This window comes from Oncorhynchus mykiss, chromosome 29, assembly GCF_057628025.1.
Source record: "Oncorhynchus mykiss isolate SJ-2025 chromosome 29, ASM5762802v1, whole genome shotgun sequence".
In the NCBI taxonomy this organism is placed as follows: domain Eukaryota; kingdom Metazoa; phylum Chordata; class Actinopteri; order Salmoniformes; family Salmonidae; genus Oncorhynchus; species Oncorhynchus mykiss.
Window position 1 is genome coordinate 43,576,934 of NC_143050.1, and position 6,480 is coordinate 43,583,413.

The following is a 6,480-nucleotide window of genomic DNA, read 5'->3' on the forward strand; positions in this document are numbered from 1 at the left end:
GAGGCAGATGGTTGTAGACCTTCATAAATCTGGTAATGGCTACAAGAAGATCCACAAACAATTGAATATACCACTGAGCACTGTCAGGGCACTTATTATAAAATTCAAAAGATATGGAACAGTTGAAAACCTCATGGGTAGAGGACGCAAATGCATTTTGCCCCCCAGGATAGGGAGGAGGATGGTGAGAGAAGCAACAAAATCTCGAAGAATCACTGTGAAAGAATTACAGGCCTTGGTGGCGTCTTTGGGTCACCAGGTTTCAAAATGCACCATCAGACGCTACCTCCACATCCACAGGCTCTTTGGAAGGGTTGCCAGAAGAAAGCCCTTAATGACACCAAGACATAGACGCAAGCGCTTGGAGTTTGCCAAACGTCATTTAAATTATGACTGGAAGAAGGTGCTCTGGTCAGATGAGACCAAAATTGAATGTTTTGGTCAGATACAGCATCGGCATGTTTGGCGTCGAAACAGAGATGCATACAAGGAGAGGCACCTCATACTCACGGTGAAATATGGAGGGGGGTCAGTGATGTTTTGGGGCTGTTTTAATTCCAGAGGTCCAGGGGCACTGGTTAAGATTGATGGCATAATGAATTCTACCAAGTATCAGGCAATTTTGTCTGACAATCTGGTTGCCTCTGCCAAAAGGCTGGGACATGGCCGTAGGTGGACTTTCCAACAAGACAATGACCCGAAACATACCTCAAGATCCACACAGAAATGGTTCTGTGACAACAAAATCAATCTCAGTCGCCGGACCTCAATCCAATCAAAAACCTGTGGGCTGAGTGGAGAGGGCAGTTGATAAGCGCAAACCCAAGAATGGGAAGGATCTTGAAAAGATCTGCAGAGAGGAATGGTCCAAAATCCCTCCAGATGTGTTCCTTAACCTTGTCAAACATTACAGGAAAATACTCCATGCTGTTATCCTTGCCAGAGGTGGTTGCGCTAAGTACTAAATGATGAGTGCTTCTACACCTGCATTGCTTGCTGTTTGGGGTTTTAGGCTGGGTTTCTGTACAGCACTTTGAGATATCAGCTGATGTATGAAGGGCTATATAAATAAATTGGATTTGATTTGATTTGAGTGCCAATAATTATGAAACCTTGATTTTGGTTAAATGTATTTTGTATTAAATAATTGAATGATTTTGGTTGGTTCCATTGAAACATTAATAAAGTACAATATTTCTCACATGTTGATATTTTGAGTTTCTCTATAATTATATAGTTTTTTAAAAGTATTGTTTGTGCATTGCCAGTCAGGGGTGCCAGTCATTTTGGAGCCCACTGTATTTCCGACATAAAACAAACTGATATCTATTGCCGTTTCATTTTCTCATCTTTCCGCCTTCTCCGTCCCTCAGAACTAAGCTGCTAGAATGCTATGGTGATCAGGGCTTCCTAGCCAAGCTCCATTGTGTGAGACAAGCTTTCCAGGTCTGAAATGCTTACTGAAGATGATTTATTGGTATTTATAAACTGGGTGGTTCGAGCCCCGACTGCTGATTGGTTGAAAGTCGTGGTATTTCAGACAGTATACAACGGGTATGACCCAAAAATATGTTTTACTGTGCTAATTACATTGGTAACCAGTTTATAATAGCATTAAGGCCCCTCTAGGGTTTGTGGTTGCGTCGTGCCAAAGAACAGCCCTTAGATGTGGTATGTTTGCCATATACCACACCGCCTCGTTGCCTTATTGCTTAAATTGACAATGTTACTGTGGATTTGATGTGACCAATATGGGTCTTTGCTGAAGTCCGCAGTGGTCAGTTGGTGTTTTTGACAGGTTCTGTTGCTGGACGTAACTCACCGGACGTTCTTCATGGAGACCGGCAAGCAGAGGATCACAGGACTCATGACCAAGGCAAACAAGGTGACAATACTCACCTATATCCGTACCGATACATGCACTACGTGACCAAAAGTATGTGGACAACTGCTTGTCGAACATCTCATTCCAAAATCATGGGCATTAATATGGAGTTGGTCCCCCCCTTTCTGCTATAATAGCCTCCACTCTTCTGGGAAGACTTTCCACTAGATGTTGGAACATTGCTGTGGGGACTTGCTTCCATTCAGCCACAAGCATTAGTGAGGTCGGGCACTGATGTTACGTGTTTAGGCCTGGTTCGCAGTCGGCCATCCAATTCATTCCAAATGTGTTTGATGGGGTTGAGATCTCTGTGCAGGCCAGTCAAGTTCTTCTACACCGATCTCGACAAACAATTTCTGTATGGACCTTGCTTTGTGCAAGGGGGCATTGTCATACTGAAATAAAAGGGCCTTCCCACAAACTGTTGCCACAAAGTTGGAAGCACAGAATGGCTGAAATAGCCGAAGCCACTAATTTGAAGGGGTGTCCACATACGTTTGTGTACATACTGTATATATCCTTACCCCAAAAACCCTGTATCTTCACTATCTCTCTGAACATGTTTGTTACTTTTTAACACAGTATCTACAGTTGTAACTTCATTGTTTTGTTCCTCTTTGTTCCCTGTAGAGTCCCAAAGCCTTCCTGGAAGCGTATGAGGACATGCTTCTCTACACCCAGAGAGAGGAGACTTGGCTGGTCAGCAAGATGGATGGAGCTAGAGGGTTGAGGGGTGAGACATTTAAAAAAACAAATCCTCAAACATAAATGAAAGTATGTAGAGATTCTAGTAAATCTTTCATAAGATAATTATAGCTAGAATCAGTGTCTATAAATCCCTCTGAGTAGATTGACTAGTGCGTGACAACTCATGAACTCTCACACTTTACATGTGGTGTAGAGCTGGGCCATATTCATTGCACACCAAACAACTAAAACAGGGAGGGACTACCTGAACTTATTTTCTACTAATAAGAAATGCTCGTTTTGCTATTGTGTGCACTAATGAATATACATACAACCCAGGTGTATTTGAAGCTCCTGACCTCGTATGACCTATGACCTCTGCCAGGTGGTGGTAATGAACTTCTTTGACATTGTGCTGGACTTCATCCTAATGGATGCCTTCGAGGACCTGGAGAGCCCACCCTTGTCCGTGGTGGCCGTGCTGAGGAACTGATGGCTCTCCGACAGCTTTAAGGAGACATTGAGACCACACACAGAATCTCTCACACACACACTGAAAAACACATACACACACACTCCTATAGCCATCAAGCTATATTGATCCTATCAGGCTTAATAACAACTGTAATACAAACATAACATATTTACACAGGCTGACATGCTGGACAACAGGGTCTATTGCATTCACTTCAACTATACCATTGGTGAAAATATCCTGAAATGTAATAAATCATGCATTGTGTGTGTTTCTCAGGCCCTGGCTACTGCGTGCTGGTCCGTTCTGAAGGCCAAGAGGCATCTGCTGATGGTTCCAGACGGCTTCATCTCCCACTTCTACGCCATATCAGAATACGTGAGCCCTGTCCTGGCCTTTGGCTTCCTGGGTCCCAGACAGCACCTCAGTGAGGTCTGCACCATCTTCAAGGTGGGAGTTTTAATCTGGACTTTTCCCCCTGACCTTTTGTCCCTGATGTATCTACTACCAGTATTTAAAGGTCACACATCACTTTGTTTTTTCATTTTCTGCTAATTTGCTCTTTTACTCATGATTTTGCAAGGAATGTCATGCTTGTGCTTTGTCTGTTTGTCCTGGTGTTACCTTGATTCTTGCATAGAGCTCACCTTAAATCACAAATTGAATCAAAGTGATCTCTACGGCGCTTTAATCTCTGGGATGCCTTAATCTCTCAAGTATTGTAATTCCTGTAGACAGTGTACCCAGATTTTCAGAAGTGAAATGCATGTGGAAAACAAGCTTGATTTTTCTTATAAATAAATTACATCTCATGATGACATTGCTCAATGTACTGAACTCATGGAAAGACTGCATCGACTGCATATCTCACTCTCTCTCTGCTACTGCACAGCAACAAATAATGCAGTACCTGAAGGACATGTTTGACCATGTCAAGGTGCGCTTCACCTCAGCCCAGTCTCTGGCCGAGGACCTCCTGAGCCTGTCCCACCGCCACAGCGACATCTTGCTTGGCTACCTGGGCATCGATAGTGCTAGGAGCCTGATTGATGAAAAGTGTTGTGACGTTGTATTAGTTAATGTGACTGTTGCTCATCGAATTATTAAAAGTTTCTAATTGCGTGATTAACTGAATCAAGCAATTATTAACTCATTAACCTGGGGCACCATGGGAAAATAAGTTTTTATTGAGTCTCGATTTCCCAAATTAACTCAAAGAATATCAGAATACCGATTTTACAACAGCCGCTAATTAATCAGTTACCTCTACAATCTCGTTCTGAACGTCGTATAATCCGGGAATCTGCACGGACCCGGGTCTCACCAATGAGTTTGTACCACACCAATCTTAGTTGAGTATTTATTTACTAGAAAGCTAAAATGATGATAAAAGATACACATACACAAAAACACATTCTAGGCTATTGATTAGAACTTAGTATAACGGGACAACACACTATGGCACATGTTACCCAAAATGGGGATTTAAAAGATAGAGAAAAAGAGAAAGTACACGAGAGAAATATACATTTGGGTGAATTTGTCAGCTATGCTTATTGTAACCCTAGCCTTGCCCCAAACTGCCGCTCTTATGGGTCAGAATATAATGATGTAATTACGTGGGGAAGGTCTCTGTGGATTCTCCGTGTGGACTGTCCAGGCTGCTCAATGACGCACTTCTCCGGCACACCTCTCTGGTCGTCCTCACGATGTCAGTGTCCTTTTGGCTTAGGAGTCTGTTCCCTCGCCCTTGTTCTGGAAGGGCTCTTCTGAGGACAGACAGCTCTGTAGCTTAGAGCTCACAGCATAGGAATGAGACAGTGTAGATACCACGATTCGAAGGGAGATGGAGGCTAGGTGGTTTGACTTGAATTCACCCGCTTAGACACAGCTACTCATCCGTAGCTTGGGTAGAAAAATATTTATTTGTCTTCAAACTTGTGTTGCGTTTGGGTTCGTTTACTTTTTAGACCTCGGCAGCAGCTTGGGTCACGTTGTCTTATCTGTAAATTCTTTACTCACAGGTTTTATACCCTCGTGTCAAAAGTGGGCGTAACCGCCTTTAGGGCAATTCTCTGGGTGTACCTAGTTAAGAGACAAGGTCTAGATTTTACTCAAATCCAATTTTAGACAACTAACTTCACATTTAATCTTTACCAAAACATTCTCTTTGATTTGGACATTTTCCATACAACGTACAATGTATAAACATCAAACATATACTAGGTAAACTGTTGACGTTACAATGTTTTCGTAATAACGTCATCTATTAACCTTTAATAACAAAACAAAAATGACATACATTTTCATATTCCATCTATCGTCATGACCACAAGCTTGATTTTTCTTAGAAACAAATTGCATCTCATGATGACATTGCTCAATGTACTGAACTCATGGAAAGACTGCATCGACTGCATATCTGACGGAAACCATTGTTCCAAAGTCCCTTTATTTCATGTTTAATGTTCTGAGGCTGGTTCTCCATAGTAACAGGACAAAAGGAATTTGTCTGTGGCCTAAGATTTACCAGGGGTGTGAGGGGTCATAAAACCCCCACATCTTCAGACCCCTAGATCTCTCCTCTTCAGTTGCGGTTGAGAGATAATCTGTTGGGTTGTGGTCTCCTGCAACCTGACCTGATCAAGACAGTCATGACAGTCCCCCTCTGGTAGGTTCAACTTGGAATGATTCTGCATGTTGCAACCCACCATAAGAATGACCATCGGATGTCCTGGTTTGTGGATCATCATAGCAGTTCCCCTCCCCCCTTTGGTGGTTCACCCTGGTAGGATTTCCGCAAGCTGCGGACCACCACCAGAATGGATCTGGGAGGTCTGGCAGTGGCTCTGTGTTCCGGCCCGTTGTCCGGTTATCCCGGCTAGTGGATCTAGGCAGTAACTTGGCAGACGTTAATAACATACAACACTCAGGCAATACATCATTACATTTCTTCCCCAAATGAGCGGCATTGGGGCTCTACTGCTTCCTAAGTGTCAAAGACAATTAAATGAAAAATAATGGAAAAAAACATTAAAAAAATGCTAAATGTGTCTACCACACCTTAATCATCTAATTTGGACTATGTTCTATATATGTCCAAGGTCTTGGCTAAATGACTCTATCATGGCATTGTCTCTAATGTCATGTCTAGGGTGATCCTACTTGCAGGTGGGTAGTTAAGGCACTTGGAAAAACTTGGCCCCTGAAGGCCAAAGCTTACATTGGGAACATTACTGGGCTGACCTAGCAAGTTCGGGAGAGGAGGCTGGGACTGGGCCCCTTAAGGGGGTTTCAGGATCTATTGGCAACTTTCCAAAAATCGGGATCTCTTCCGTCCCACAAGTGATCCTAGTATAAGACCTCATTAGGTCTTCCATTGCACGTGTGCGCCTGTGTACGTAGTAGGTGCACACTCCAAGGGAAATAAGAC

At 43.0% G+C, this 6,480-nt stretch overlaps 1 pseudogene; it reads left to right on the forward strand.

Annotated features, from left to right (window-relative positions):
* The first annotated feature begins 1,359 nt into the window (after window positions 1–1,359).
* Window positions 1,360–5,932, forward strand: LOC118945259 (mitoguardin 2-like; annotated as a pseudogene).
* Window positions 5,933–6,480: the final 548 nt, after the last annotated feature.